The sequence below is a fragment of the Pseudopipra pipra genome, chromosome 1, assembly GCF_036250125.1.
Source record: "Pseudopipra pipra isolate bDixPip1 chromosome 1, bDixPip1.hap1, whole genome shotgun sequence".
NCBI classification, from domain to species: Eukaryota; Metazoa; Chordata; class Aves; order Passeriformes; family Pipridae; genus Pseudopipra; species Pseudopipra pipra.
In genome coordinates, this window is record NC_087549.1 from 4,094,862 (window position 1) to 4,110,164 (window position 15,303).

At 41.4% G+C, this 15,303-nt stretch overlaps 1 protein-coding gene across 2 annotated transcripts in view; it reads left to right on the forward strand.

The window, feature by feature from the left end:
- The first annotated feature begins 389 nt into the window (after positions 1-389).
- Positions 390-15,303, forward strand: part of PTK2 (protein tyrosine kinase 2) — a 191,183-nt gene continuing 176,269 nt past the window's right edge. Inside the window, exon 1 of one of the 2 annotated variants that reach the window (XM_064643988.1) lies at positions 390-531. The gene's annotated coding sequence lies outside the window, so the exon portion shown is untranslated. The remainder of the gene's footprint in view (positions 532-15,303) is intronic. The other variant, XM_064643996.1, reaches the window with a different exon arrangement.

Genomic DNA, 15,303 nt, shown 5'->3' on the forward strand with positions numbered 1-15,303 from the left:
GCTCCAGCAGGGTCATGCCAGAGCACATGTAACAGGATTGCATCCAGACAGTTCTGGAATATTTCCAACGAGGGAAACTCCACAATTGGAACATCCCAGCTTAGGAACAAGAGAACAACTGAGCCAGCTGGTGCCACTGAGCGAGGACAAGGGGTTAAACTTCGCCTCTTCCCGAGCGAATTGGCCAGATCCCGCCAGGATCCGCGCTGCCTCGGGGAAGCAAGGAAGGAGGGAGGGAGTATGTGAGAGCAGAGCCATGAGGCCGGCGGGGGACGGGACATCTCACCCTCCCCCGCCCCGGTCCCTGAGGGGCGGCACCGTGACCCCCCCGCGGCCATGTTGTGGGGGGCAGCGGCGCATCCCATGGTGCAGCGCGCCGGGAGGGCGGGGAGACAGGGAAGGAGGGAGGGAGGGAAAGAGGGAGGGAGGCGGCACTGCTCGCGCAGACCCTCCGGAGCCTTCTCGTCCTGCTCCTCCTCCGCTGCTTCTCCTCCTGGCCGCGGCCCCGGAGGCGGCCGTGCCCGCAGCGCGGTGAGTGCGGGCGGCAGGGGCTGCCCGGGGAGGGGGCGGGCGGAGCGGCCCCGGTTTTACATCGCGGGGAGGGGGCGCAGCGGGGGCAGCGGCGGCTCCTTCCTTGTCTCCCCCTCCACCCACCCGGGCTCGTGGAGCGGCGGCGGCTCCGCAGGGAAGGGAAGGTTGTCCCCGGTGCCGCCCGTTCCCGTGTCCCCGGGGAGGGGCCGCCGCGGACACCGGGGCGCAGGAGGGTGGGCTGGGGGGTCTCCGGGCAGAGCCGCTTCCCTGCCCGGGAAGGGCAGGCTGGGAAGGGGATGGGAGAGGAGGAGGCTGCGGGGAGAGGTCAGTGGTGCCCCGCCTGTCCCGTCCCCCTCCCGGGGGGGACCCGGCCGCCCCCTCCGCCCTGCCCGCCCCGCATTCCCGGCCGGTCCCACCGGATGTGTCGGGAGGCGGTGAGGTGGAGCGGGACGGTCCGCAAAGTAAACAAAGGGAAAGGGAAGGGAGGAGGAGGAGGAGGTGTCCCCTCGCTGCCGGAGCCGGGCTGTGCCGGGCTTGCCCCTTCCCCTCCCCAGGCGGGCGCGTAAATCCGCGGCTGCCGCTCGGAGCCGGGGTGGGAGCGCAGGGGAAGTGGTTGAGGTTCCTTCTTTTGGGGGTTTGGTTGGTTTTTTTTTTTTTTTAGGTGTGTGGGGGTTTTGGGGGTTTATTTTTGGTTTGCTCTCTTACTGCTGTCGCTGGGACGGTGTGATCCGAAGGGAATCGGGGGCAGCGCTTTGGTCCCCAACCCTTAACCCAGGCACAGCCTCCGGCATCTGGAGCGGGGAAGGGGAGCAAGTGCTCCCTCAGCGTGGATTTTGGGCGACTCGCTGGTGCCACACAAGTTGGGTCAGATGGAGGAGCCTTTGCACTTCTTGGAGAAATCTGATATTTTTTCTTTATCCGGTTGTAAACCTGATTTTTGGAGTACAGTGAGAACTGCGCTCCTGCAGCTGTAACAGGGAATCGTTCTCCTCCAGATCCCCGCGACTAATTCTGAAGCATGTGCTGTACATTGCCAGTTCTCACATCCATTCTCTTCCCAGACCTCCTGTACTCAGATGATGCTTTTTTGGAACAAGGGGGAGTCTTTTCTCTTTGATTTCCCGTTCTTTTTTTGTTGTTTGCTGGCTGAAGCGCTGTTCCCTGTATCGTTTCTGTGTTAGCTGGCTTGCAGTCAATCCTGTTCCAGTGCTGAGTGTATCCTGCAGGCCCTGGCACTGGAGCAGCATCAGCCTGCAGCTCAGTTTTTGGCAATTTCATTGGGGTAAGATACTGTGCTTTAGTAAATGCACTGAATAAAAAGTTCACTTGAAAGGAGAAACACTTGGAGATTCATATTGAATTATTTAATGTAAATGTTAGCTTAAAAGTGAAATGGTATTGCAGTGTCCCTTTAAAATTCACACTCCTTCGGCATTTGGTTGTTTGGTATATTTTTTTTATTTCCACTGTATTAATTGGGAAAGTCCCACATTCCTCAAAGCTAATCTGCCTTTATCGTCTCTGGTTCTGTTAAACTTGGGTAAGGTCAAGAGCACAACTGGATTGGGGCCAGAAATATTAGAAGTTATATTGTTTATTTGGAACAGTTTGTTATCTCACTGATGTTGTCCAAAATTCCACCACTTCCTTTTTCCACCTGGCCCCTTTTTTGTTACCCCCTGAAATCAGGTTGTTATCCTACCTCCAATCTTTGTTGGAACACCTTTGCCTATGTGGTGTGATTTGGGATGGGGACCACAGCCCTTGGAGTTCTTAAATCAAGTTTTGTGGCTGAGATTCTGTACAGAATGTGTGTGTGTGTACCTTTGAAATCGCCCCATTTTAATGGACCTAAAATCAGGTGTCCTGTTAACAGAACAAACAAAAAAAAAACCAAAGAAGGAGGAGACTGTAAACTGGACTGTAAACTCTACAGGCAATTCAACAAGAGAAAAGAGTCCTGAAATTAATTTGTCTTTTGTGCTGTTATGTCTTAAATGTAGTTTTTGTAGAACATGGCTGGGATTGATGTTTGTGTTGGTTGACCTTTTATTTTTCAGGAAGGTTAAAATGTACACATGAAAGGAAAATGACATAGTGCTTATTTGTCAAAAGCTCTAAGCTTTATTTGGCCTCAGCCTTGGGTATTATTAAAGATACTAAGTATATGTAGTGACACAGCAATCAACTAGTAGTGTATTGGAATACTTCATCCAGAAAGGAATATTCTTAGAATAGCACTCTTGTGTCTTGAATGTGTAATTTGCTGAAATAGTGTTAAAAATGGTTTCAACTTCTGGGTATCTGGTGATGTGACTTTGCTCCAAAATATGTTACGTGTTGTGGAAAGGGCTTATTTTTGCTAATACAATGGTTTACCACGTGATGACTAATGAATGGGGGACCTTGGTTTTGTGAGCTCCACCAAGCTAATATTTTGGGGGATGACAGGAGAGAAAAGCAGGAGTGCTTTTTAGAGATTAAGTAGTAAAAGAGGTGGCTTTGGTGGTTCTTTTTTAAATGCATCTATAAATGTGGTAGGGGTTTTTTTCAGTAAGAGAGTAACTCAAGAATCAATAAGTTTTATTTCTTGCCATTTGTATAACAAAATGATCATATTTTTCTTCCCCTGGTAGGCATTGCTGTGTGTAGCAATATGTTCTTTATTTTGATATAACATTCATAGTAACAGTACAGGCTATTCCCATTCATTTTATATCTTCTGGGATTTATGGAAAAGTTCTTTTCACTATGAGAGAGAGAACTTTCTGTCTTCTCAAAGTGCAGTTTTGAAGAATGCTAGTAACTATTAATAAGTTGTAATTTTGCTGTTAAATCTATATAAAACCACACAAGACATGAATAGTCTTGCATATTTTTTTGTCTTAAATTGAACATTTGTACCTTTACATTTGATGCAGATTACTGCAAAAAGTGTATTTTCGTATTCTGGATAAATTTTAGTAAATGGGCTGAAGGTAATTAAAAAGGACACTCTTGTGCTAGAATTCATCTTCTGTATCTGTTTCCTTGTGTTACAGCTGCCACTCTGGGATGGTAGCAGTGAAAACATGGGATTTATTTACTTCTTACCAGAAAGCTTCTGAGTCCTCATTTGGGAGAGCTGTCAGTGAAGTTTGACTGACATTTAGTTCCATCAGATGTGGTTTTCAGACTAAATGTGTGTTTCCTCTTATCTTGCGTTAGTGCAATTCTGAAGTTTCAAGTACCATTGAAAACATGGACATACTGACTTAATTTCTTGGGAAGGTTTTAATTAGAGGTCAGGATTTTAAAAACTGCAACAAACAAACCCTTACTGTATGACTTTGAGCTCTTGTATTGAATAAGAGCAGAAATGGTACGGGAACACTCTAAAAGTCAGTTTTGAATGCATTTATTTAGCACCTGAGCTAAAGTGATTCTTGTCTCCTTGAATAGTAACTTCTGCAGGATAGTTGTGTATTAAAAGCTGTCTTTTTTATTCCAAATGAAAAAAAAAAGCCCCCAGAACTGAATGCAGATTAATGCAAGATTAGAGTTTGTAAATTGTTAGCAATTTCAAGTGAGTCCTCTTAGGAGCCTTGGAAATCCAGTGTGTTCTACCACAGTATTCCATGAGTGTGGTTTATTGTGTGTGTTACAAAAACATGAAGCTGAAAGAAAGGGAAATTAAGTGGAAAACCTGATAACTCTCTGGTTTTAAATAGGTTTTTCTGGTGTAGGAGAGGAAGAACTTCTGTGGAGATGATCAAGTAGATCTTTCTGAAAGCTCTCGTTACTCATGTCCTGCTCTCCATCTTGAGGCAATGGTTAGTAGCTAATCAAAAAAGCTGTTGAAGAAAGTGGCTATTTCAGGACTGAACAGCTTTAAAACCTGCAGATTTGGGGTTGTAAGCTTCAATTTTTATTTTCCCTATCCCATTTCTTTGTAACTTGTGTTCTATCCACTTGTAGGCTTCCTAAGATAGGTGTTTGCTGTTTATTCAGCATTCAGTGTTCCTGGTACTGGGATGCAAGTCTTGTGTTTGGGCAGACTTCTGAGTGTTAGGTCTTTTATTTAAAAAAAAAAACCTAAATCACAAAACCAAAAGCACAAAAAACTCTAGCTGGCTTGATCTGATTTTTCTGGATTTGTATTTAAAGCAGACACAAGAGAGACAGCTGTGATTACCCAGGTGTGTGGGAGCTTTCCAAATATCCCCTTGCAAATTTTAGCAGTTCATACACCTTTCAGCACATCAGAGGTGGCAGGAGAACCACAGAACTGATGCTCTGTGGCTCTGAAGGTGCCAGATGAAATGTGGAGATGCAGATCAGTGATGGTGTCAGTGGTTCGTCAGTTAGGATTAAATTCAGAATAGTTTCTGAAATCTGATTTAAAAGGTTTGAATGCAACTTCTGTCAAGTGAAAATCAGAGTGGAAGAAGTAAATAACAAATGCTGAAGACAACAGGCTTTGTTAGAGAACATCTGACTCACTTGCATTAATGTGAATTTTGGGTGCATTTAAATTTTCTTCAGCTCTGCAGCAGTCCATGGCTGAGCTGGTAAAACTCTCCTGGACTGGATTTCCTTTGTCCCCTATAACTTCAAGACTTTTTTCCCTGCCTTCTCTCTCTCTGCACTGTTCCTCTGCCCTTTTTTGTCGTGTTCAGTGCAGAAGGGGCATAAGGAAGACGTTTAAGTAGCCTTTGTTAGCTTCCTATTGCTTCCCTCTGGGAAGGGGACCTGACAAACACTCAGCTCAGTGTCTTTTTTGCTGCAGGGTTCCAACTTGATAGAATGTAATATAGGTCAGTTTAGAGTTAATCCTTAAGATTAATCTTGACCCTTTCCCTGCCCATGGAACCATAATTTAACTCGTTCCGAGACCCTGGACTAATTTCCTTCCTTTGTCCCAAAAACGTATAAACAAAATGTGGGCATCAGTGTCCTGCAGACAGCAGTGACACATGACATGTTCTGTGCCAATGCTGTTGTTCCAGGTACACTGAACAATAAATCTGGAAGCATTTAGCCAGTGTGTATGTCAGGAGTCCTTGCATGAGGCACTTGTTGCCTTTGCAGAGGTAGAGGTGACTGAGGCTGTTCCCAGAGCTGGGGCAGTGAGAAGGAGGTCAGAGGGCTCTGCTGACTCTGAGCTGCTCCTGCTTCCTGCTGCCAAACCCGGGCCTTGCATTGTTTATCCACACATGAAAATGTGCAATTCCTGCTTTTGTTTTATTTTGATTTGGGGGAGGGCAGAGGGAGCAAACCATCTGAGCCTCTAAAGTGTCTTTGGAAGGCAGAGATAACTTTTCCTTTAGTCCCACTGAAGTTCCTGGGAAGGATTCGAAGCAGCAGATGATTTTTTTTTTTTCCTTAATAAGGGAAGGAGGAGCTGCTGGTCTTTCCTGTTTTCTTGCTGCAAATAATGGGGTTGCAGGGGGGTACCAGAAGTCTAGTTCAGGAGCAGCTCAGAATGAGTTAAATGAAACATTTTGCAGCTGTGAATGCAGGTACCTACTTCTTTTCCCAGGCCTTTAACACTGCATGGAGTGTTTACTGATACAGTCCATGGGATGTACAGTAGCCAGAAAGGTTTCTGCTCCATCAGCATTTGATAAATAATTTCCTAGCAGTGCCTTCAACATTACTGCTATTGAAGGTACTAGTGAGAGACTTATAAATCCCAATGTCTGAATTACACCCAGTGGTGGAGATTTACATCAATCAATACCTGTTTCATCCTGTCTTTTGTAGGTTTTATGTTCAGTGTGAATGCTGAGGCAAGTTTGTTCTCAGTAATACTCTGTAGCTTTGAGATTGAGAAATTCTGTGATCTTCAAAAGAGAATTTCCTCTTACTGATTTTAGGCAATCTCTTAAATTCTTTTTCTATGAAAGATAGCATGAAAACATAAAATCTACCACCATTTTCTTATTTGCACATAGGTATCTCTTCTTGATTTCCATTTTTTTGAACTAGGCAGTTCTAATCTTCCTGTCCTTTGAGGGGAAAATTGTCTGTGTTCTGGTTTAGAATACTGGAATTTTTATTGCTCACTTTTTTCAAGTAAAGGTTAATACAGAAAGAAGAAAAATAAAGTTAGTGTTTAAAAGAGTACAGTTCCTTTTTATTTTTGGTTAACCAACCAAGTTGTTTACCAGTTTTTTTCCCCCTGCTGTTTCTAATACACTTTTCAAGCAGAAATTCCTTTTGCTGGTGGCTGAATGCTCTTGTGGTTCTTTTATGCCTGTGTGTACCTCAGGTTTTAGCAGTCTCCTCCTTTATCCTCTTTGCTGCTTTACTGATGCTTTTCTGTAGTGGAAGCTGTTTAAAGGCAGAGGTTCACAATGGATTTTACAGTCTAGACAGTAGCACACAAAAGTAATGTGTAACAGGTACCTTCCAACAGCTGTTGGAACTAACTTTGTGTGAAGAGATGAACTTCATGCTTTAATCTTCTATTAGTCCTTACCTCCCTTTCTTCCCCCTTTCCCCCTGCAAGTTCCAGGACTTGATGGAGGTATTCTTGTGTTTTTGCCACTGCCCAGGACCTTTCATGCCTGATAGCACTGGTTTTGTCAACCAGTGGTGCAGAGAGATGAGAAACACTGATACAACCACAATATCGGAAGTTGAGACAAGAATTTTGTTTCTATTTCTTCTGTGGCTTCTCCTTTTCCTTTTGATGGCAGAACTAATTCAGCTGCTGTGCAGGTTTTTATTCCCCTTTAAAATAAGGACAGTGAACCCTGGCACAGAAACACGTCAGTTCTGAAGCGCTTTCTGGGAAGGGGTTTCAAGTGCCCATCACAAGGAGAAGTAGAACCCATGATGTTGGATTTGAGTTGTTAATTTAAGGTGCCATCTCACTGCTTGGAATGAACCTTGGCATGGCCACTGCAGTTAATCCACGTGGTCATTGTGCTCATGATGCCTCACTCAGAGCTGCATTTGCTAAATAAAAGGTATTTTATTTCACAGGTAGGGAAGGAAAAAAGGCTGATTGATAACATGTACAGAAAAATGTAAGTCCCAGGTAATAAACCACAAGTTGGAGGGTTTTAATCGCTTAAATTCCATTTTTAATTGTATTGAACACTATTTAATATTGTTACATTTTTAACTCGTTTTCCACTGCCAACCCTCACATACTGCCGACATGTGCTGGTCTCTCACTCTCAGTGAAGCTCTTTGCAAATGTTACAAATTACACTTTCAGTTCTTACTCTGGTGTTAACAGCTCCATTATGGGAACGCTGTTAATTAATGGCTAAAGAAGTAATTCTGAATTTTTATCAGCTCTCATTTTCTATTCCAGGCTTAAGCACTGTATCCTAGAGGCTTCTAGATTTCAATTGGTTTATTAATTATCTTGTCATTTCCACTTCAGTTTGTATAAATCACAAAGCTGGCTGTTTTCTGTACTTGTTCAGCTCTGCAGCCTCTGTTCCTACTGTTTAGTGCGTTTTGAATTTTGTTGTTCAAATGTCTGCTCAAAACATGCCTTTGAAGTTGTACAAGAGCTGAGTAGACTGGGGTGTGCAGGTTATTCATTGATGGGTGCTCAGTTTGTGGTTAACCTTGTTCTGCTGGGGCAGAAAAAGAAGTACTCTGCTGTGGTATAGCAAGGGGGTAAATACTTTAGGTAGTTGTTCTGCTGAATTCAATACTGGTAGGATTTAGTAAGAATTCTGTGAATTTGGGGCACTGGACATTGAGGAAGGGTTTTCCTCTTTTGGATGCTTTTAGTAGCAGAAGATGCCTGAGAATATGACACCCAAGAATTGAACAAATTAAGATGTTAACTTCTTATCTCTTTGTAGTCTTTAAGTTATTCACATGCATTAGGCTGCTACAAGGATGAAGAAGATAAAGGATTAAGGGGACTAAAATGAGAATTAGTTGATTTAAATAATAGGACTGAAGACTTGGGTTACTTTACTTAAGGAGCAAGACCTCTAATGCTAAGAATAACAGACCATTGTAGATTAGAGAAGGGACTCGTCCCTGACAGTCTTTAAGAACAAACTGGACATCTGTCAGGAAGGGAATGCTGTTTATTCCTGCTGTTTATTCCTGCGTCAGGAGGGGCAGCTTGACAAGGTGACCTCTGAAGTCCTATCCACTGATTTTAGTGATGTGAACAGGTAAAGAATGTGGGGTTGTTATTTCCAGGTTGATGGTGATAATCAGAAGGTGGTTGACAGTATCCCCAGCAACTGAGAGTTTTCTCGGAGCTCGTGCAACCACATCCTATCTGTTATCTTGGCAGGTTTTGCCTGAGATTGTGCAGCTTTGATGTGAATTTGCTGTAGTCAAAGTAGCTTGTTTTCCTTTTTGTGGAAGGCTGTAAAGGTCACGGAGAGAAGAACTTTTCTGTACATGAAACTGTCATGTTCTTCAGTACATGCAGATGCTACCTGGATGTGGCTTGGAAAACAGAATTATGAACTGGTTACTGATATTAGAACAATTAGTTGCCATTTTGCCATATGCTTACAAATTTCACAGCAGAAAACATGCAAGAATTGTAAACCGTGTAAGCAAGTTAATAAAGTGGCCTTAGGATGACTTTTCTTATTCCTTTTGGTAATTACCAAAGGAATATGAATAACTATATATTATTAAATATTAAGAAACTGAGCTTTAGAATAATAGGAACTTCTGGTGACTCTATACTTTCTTCCTCTGACAGTCTTTCACTCTTGAATATGATAATTTGTATTTTGATGTTTTGATGATTATGCTTCCTCTTAATCATAACTCAAATTAATCTCTTTTAAAGTAAGTCAGACTTAAGGTTTGTTTCTTGGCATTTTGTCACGGAAGGAGTAAGTCACTACTGAGATTGGGAAACAGAGTTAAGTAATCTTTAGTGGAAATGTGTATGGAGACAAAATGTGGTAATCATGGCTGGCTGTACCTGGTCCAGCTGCTGCTGGCAACCAGTACCAGTGAAGCAGCCTGCATTTGAGATGATCCTTATGAAAGAGTAAATGGATGGAGCTGATAGCTTTTTAATCACTATGTTAAAAAAAAAAATAGGGGTCGAAGCTGCTGAAACTAACAGTGCTGCATCTGAGTTTTCAAGGAGCCTTTAAGCTAAAATGTAAAGCTAAGAATCTGTGCAATGTGTATGAACTTCTGTAAGCTGTTTGCTGTGGTCTGGGGAACTAAACATTTAAGAAAACGCCTATGTTGTAATTTGTGTTAAAGTCTCTTTAATCAGTTATAAAAACACCTAATCAGACTGGATATTAACTCTTCATTATCGGGATAATAATTTCAGATTTACATGGACTTCTTGTTTAGTTCTTTGTAAATTGTGGGATTTTGACTGGTGACAGGGGTGGATCTCCTTCAGGGAGGAGGATTTCAGTGTTATTGCATTCCTCAGTGCTTATGTACAGAGATTGTTTTAGACATATTAATTAATCAGTGTTTATCAGGAAAAATTTACGTAAGTGAATAATATTCTTTTTATTTTGCCCATGTATTTTGATGATACAGTTTAAGGATTAAAGTTTATAGGAGAAATAGGGGGAAAAAAGTATATGGCATGTGTGGAATTATTCTGGCATGGTCTCTTCTTGAGCACTTTGTGAATGTTAGATTAAGTTTAGTACTTGTATGTCTTGGGTTGTGGATGGAAACAAAAATATCAGTCAGAACCTCTGTAAAACTTAGTCAAAGAATGGAGTCAAAAGAAGGAGTGGGGTATAACATGGAATACACCTCTGTTCCATTTCCTGCCTCGTTCATGTCAGTGCTTCATTTATATAAGAAACTGAGCTTTAGGATTCTGGATTTTATTCTCTTGTTGATGGAAATTTGTTACCTACATGAATTTATTAAACAACCAGGTGAATTTCCTCAGAAGATTAGGCCCCTTTGGAAGAAGATGGTGTGCAGCACAGATGAGGAATTGCGGGTTTAAGTGAAGCAGAAGTTTAGTTGTGTGACAGGCTACAAACCCCTGCTCCTTCAGCCTCGGCAGAAGGGGGGAGTTCCTTTGTGTGACGGCAGAACTGCTCGTCTCACGCTGTTCCAGGGCTTTCAACAGCCAGTTTTATGCCTTTCTCTCCTTTCATCAGAGGAGGAGAGGGAATTCTTCAAGACAGGAGCGTGTATCATTGGCTTCATTTTACAACTGAATCAGCTTTTTCTTCTCTTAAAGGCAAACAAAACCTTTAAACTGTTCCACAGTTTAACACTCTGAAGAGAGTGTTAAGCAGAACTTCCCTTCCTAGGAAACAAATTTTGGAGTTCTATAACATATTTATCTGTGTGGCTTTTTGGACGTGAATGGGGATTGCATTGAAGTTCTTTCTTTCAAAAGCCTTTGTTACCTCTGTTGAAATAGATACTGAACCCCAGTATTCTCAAGTGGGAGCAGGAACATTCATCATATTATACCAAGGAAGAGATCAGAGAGTGGAAGTACAGAAAGGGTGAGGGCTGCAGCAAGTTGTGAAAATAAATGTACATAAAGCACATTTCCTTTAATACCTTACTCTTGACGTTGTTAGAAGGAGTAAAACAAGGCAAGACCTTGTGGGTTGCTGAGTCCAGCTCAGTTTTGGAAAGACGAGATGAAAGCGGTGAGTTTGAGAGAGGATTTGGAGCACAGTCAAAGTGAAGTGGGGAGGGGGAGAGCAGTGCCCATGTGCATATAATGTGAGTACTTAATGCACAGCTGTTGCTTGAAATATGATAGTTTTTTGGACTGAGTCTGTCTTACAGCAGTTTTAAGTGTTATGTGAAACTTGTGTTCTGCACTGTTAAACCCATGTCTTTATAGCAGATTTTGTGTGATGGGTTTTACGAATAGGAGGTGAGAGTAAGTATGGACTCCTTTTTTTGTGTGTGTGTTTTTAGTATGATAAAGAATTGATATCTTACTGAAGTTTGACTTTCCCCAGTTAAATTACAACAATTTGGTTAAAAGGTTCTGCAGAACTACTGGTGGTGCAGCTGATGGTGGCCATGTGGGTGTGTTTTGGGGTGACATGCTTAGGATCTGTGTTTGGGTCCAGTGAGTCTGTACCAAATTCTGCTTTATGGACTGTGTTCTTCTGGTGTCCAGGCCACTAAGCAATGTTAAGATGAAGTCAGTAATTGTGTACCAGTTATCCTGAAACAAGATTATCAAATCTTCACAGCATTGTGTCCATGCAAACCATGCTTTTGAGTTAGTCTACAATTCAGTGGCAGTTCTGGGGCTTTTCCTGCAGAGGTCCTTTGGTAATAGATGGTACCCAGGGCTGTGGTGTATTATTCTTTGGCATAGGTGTGTTTTTGGTGCTGCTGCTGAAAGTGCTCTGGGCAGATCCGTTGCCCTCGTTGCTTGAGATGTAGAGGAGCTGTGTATATACCTGGAATCATAGAATATCTCAAGTTGGAAGGGACCTGTAAGGATCATTGAGTCCAACTAGGGCTTGGTGCCGTGACTACTTTCCTGGGGAGCCTGTTCCAGTGACTGACAGCCCTCTCTGTGAAGAACTTTTTCCTAATGTCCAGTCTGAACTCGCTCTAATGCTGCTTCTTCCCATTTCCTTGTGTCTGAAATATATATGTTCATCCAGACTACATTTTCTCAAAAGACCTATGGGATGCTTCCCTTGCTATCTTCTTAAAAAATTAAAGCTTAGATCTTTTCTGCCTCTTAAAAACAGGTGACTGGAGAATAATTCCCAATGACCAGTGTACAATTCCCTAATACAGATTTAAGTTTGTGGTTGCTCCGTGACTGCCAAAGTTCACTGGATTCAGTTGTTTGTGCAAGATACAAGAGAGCACAGCTAACAGGAATAATAACTGCAGATAACTTAGTTATAGTTGTCTCATCTCTGCTAAAGAAAATATTACTTGTCCAGCAGTTGTTTCTGTTCTGTCTCTGCTCTGGCAAAGCTCTTGAAGTCTTTCCTGTCTACTGTGATCTTTATGGAGTTTTCCTGTGACTTACTGTGGTGCCAAGGGGGCATCATTAGAGACCAGGATAAAAAGGATAAAATAAGGATAAAAAGGATGCATTGCATAAAATTCTTTATTTGCTTTGTTGCTGAGAATCAGAATTAGGAGAGGGAAGTGAAACAAATAATGTTGGTCTTTAGTAGTCCATCTTTAGCTTTATAAGGTTTGAGGTGTAAGAATTTACATTGAATTCTTTGTAAGAATTTCTGTGTTGAAATGGAGAGGAGGATTTGGGAGGAGAGGAATTTGTGAAGACTAAATTAATGTAGTGATGAAAAAAGAGTGAAGGGGACAAATTTTCTTGAAGAGCATGACTGAGGAGCTTTAAAGGTAGCTGAAGAAAAACATAAGGAAGCTGAGGAATGAGCTCCATGCCTAGAAGATATTTTAAGATTTTTACTCTCAAATAGTAGACATGAGCTTGTGGCTCAGCAGTGTGCTTGGTGAAGGCAGCAAACTGGAGAGGGAATAGAATGATACTGGAGGACAAAACTTAGAATTTCGGGCATTTAGATCTCCAGATAAGATGCTTTATCTTTTAACTGAAATACAGCTAGGACAAGATAAGGAAACAAATCAAACTGCATCAAACAGGTACTTAGAGCCAGTTTCAAATGGAATAGTTTAAAAAAAAATGTATTAGATTTAACGATTAAATATTGTGACCTTACTGAAAACCTTTCCCATGTGGAGAAAGGTAGAGAAATTACAAAAGCTATGAAAAATCCTCCCCCCTCTGAGCAGATGTATTTGATTTTTTTACTTTAAAAAAAACCTGTAATACATATAGATTTTTTTTTTTTACAAAAAGTTGAAATAAGCACAATACTTTAAGCCAAACCACTTTTTACATTTACTCTCCTTTTGACCACTTTCCAATCTCTCAGCTTTTATCCCCATTAGAATGAGACTAATTGTTTTTTTTTAAGAAGTGTTACAACTGGTCGAACTTGAGTCGAGCATGGGAGAGTTCTTGTCACCACTTGCTTCCTAAGTAACTGATAAATGAAAGAAATCAGTAAGTAACCTGTGAAAACAAATATTGGGAAGGTGTGCCTGGAAATGGCTGTTGGTATCAAGGAGATGAAATGATCCTGTGTTTGGATCATCTCTGTGTTACTCTCTAATGAGCAAACGAGAGGCCCTTTATCTGTCCTCTGGGGTTGCCATCCAACATCAAATCAAATCACAGTGCCATGCATTTGTACACTGAATTTTACACACATGGGTGGTTCTATTGAAAATCAGTGGGATAACTTGTGTGGAAAATTTAACATGCCTGTAAGTGTTTGCATTATTGATGCCTCAGCAATTAAAATAATATTTTTCTATTATTTGTGCTTGGTACATTTTTGATGTTGTGTGTGAGTCCCCTGATGTCACACACACAATTATTTTAACAAATGTTTTAAGGGTGCTAATGACGTGACTTCCCAGAGCAGGGAAAGATCATTACTATTGGCCTTGGAAATTAAAAGTAGCTTTTGCCTTATCAGAAAACATCTTTAGTTAAATCAGAAACTGCACAGGTTTCTCAGTCTGAGAAACAGTCTCATGAGCAATTTCCCTTTCCATAAAGGACTTGTCATGATATCATCCCCATTGTGTTAATCCTTGGTGTTTTCACGAATTGTCCCAAACCATGACTAATTCCATAAAAACATTCCGAGCAGACGTGATTCTGGGGAAAGCTGTCGTTTTGCACTCGCTCTGGCAGAGGGGATGGGACAGCAGTCTGAACTAGCAGATTCTGTGTTAACTGTAAAATCAGTATTTTGAGGCAGTGCCATTCATCTGGCGTACCACCATAAAAGCAAGTAATATTTTTCCCAAGGGTATGGATGTGTGTTTCAGGTGTCTGTGACTCATTTTTTTTCTTTTGCTTTCATGTAGAAATTCAAGTTTTTTGGCTTTCTTATTTTTTTTCAGTTTATTATAGCTTAGATGAACTCTTAAAAGAAACCCTGCAGAGATTATTTTAACTTTTTGTTTCGCTTTATCTCATCAGATTCTCTTGTGGAAGTATTTTGGTGGCCTTTGTGTGTGGGGAGAATTAAGTAGCTAAAGTGAATAAAGGTTCAGAAACAGTTCTTAGAACTCCAGTTTTAAGTGCATAATACGTAAGCTTGAGCTTTCTCCTGGTGCTGCCTTTGTCCCTATAGTATATATTTGTTTGAAAGGCAAAAGAACAAAAACAACTAGCAAGGTAGCAAACCCAGCTCTGGATTATTTGGCTCTGGAATTCTTTCAGATCAATTGTTTCCTTTAAGGGACAAAATGACAACTTTCTGGACGGTGTATTACGTGTGTGTTGAGCAATATCTGTGTATATTTGTTACTTCATCTGAAAACTGGCTTGGCTGCCCTGTGATGCACATGCCCTGAGGAAATAAATGCTTTTCACTAGTTCCTCCCACACATTTTTTTATTTTCCAGGGAAGCACTTTCTAATTCTAGATCTGGATGCTGCTAACGTTCTGAATCACTCATCAGGGTTTTCAATGCTAGCTCAATTGTTATTGCCATTAAGTGTATATTAACTTTATTAAAGGTTCACTTCAGAATCCTTCTTTAAACCTTCTCCTTCTTCAAAACAACAAATCCATATAACTTGTGAAATTTCTAGTTTGCTTTCATGCAAACATGAAACCAGATTTCAGGCAACTTGCTTTTTAAGATGTCTGGTTTGAGTTCAAATGTTAGTCCTTGGCTTCTATGAACGTCTTTTGTGTTTGGTTTTATGGGGCTTATTTGTTTGTTTGTTTTTACCTAAGGACTTTCAGCTAAATAATCTGCCCTTTTAAAGTA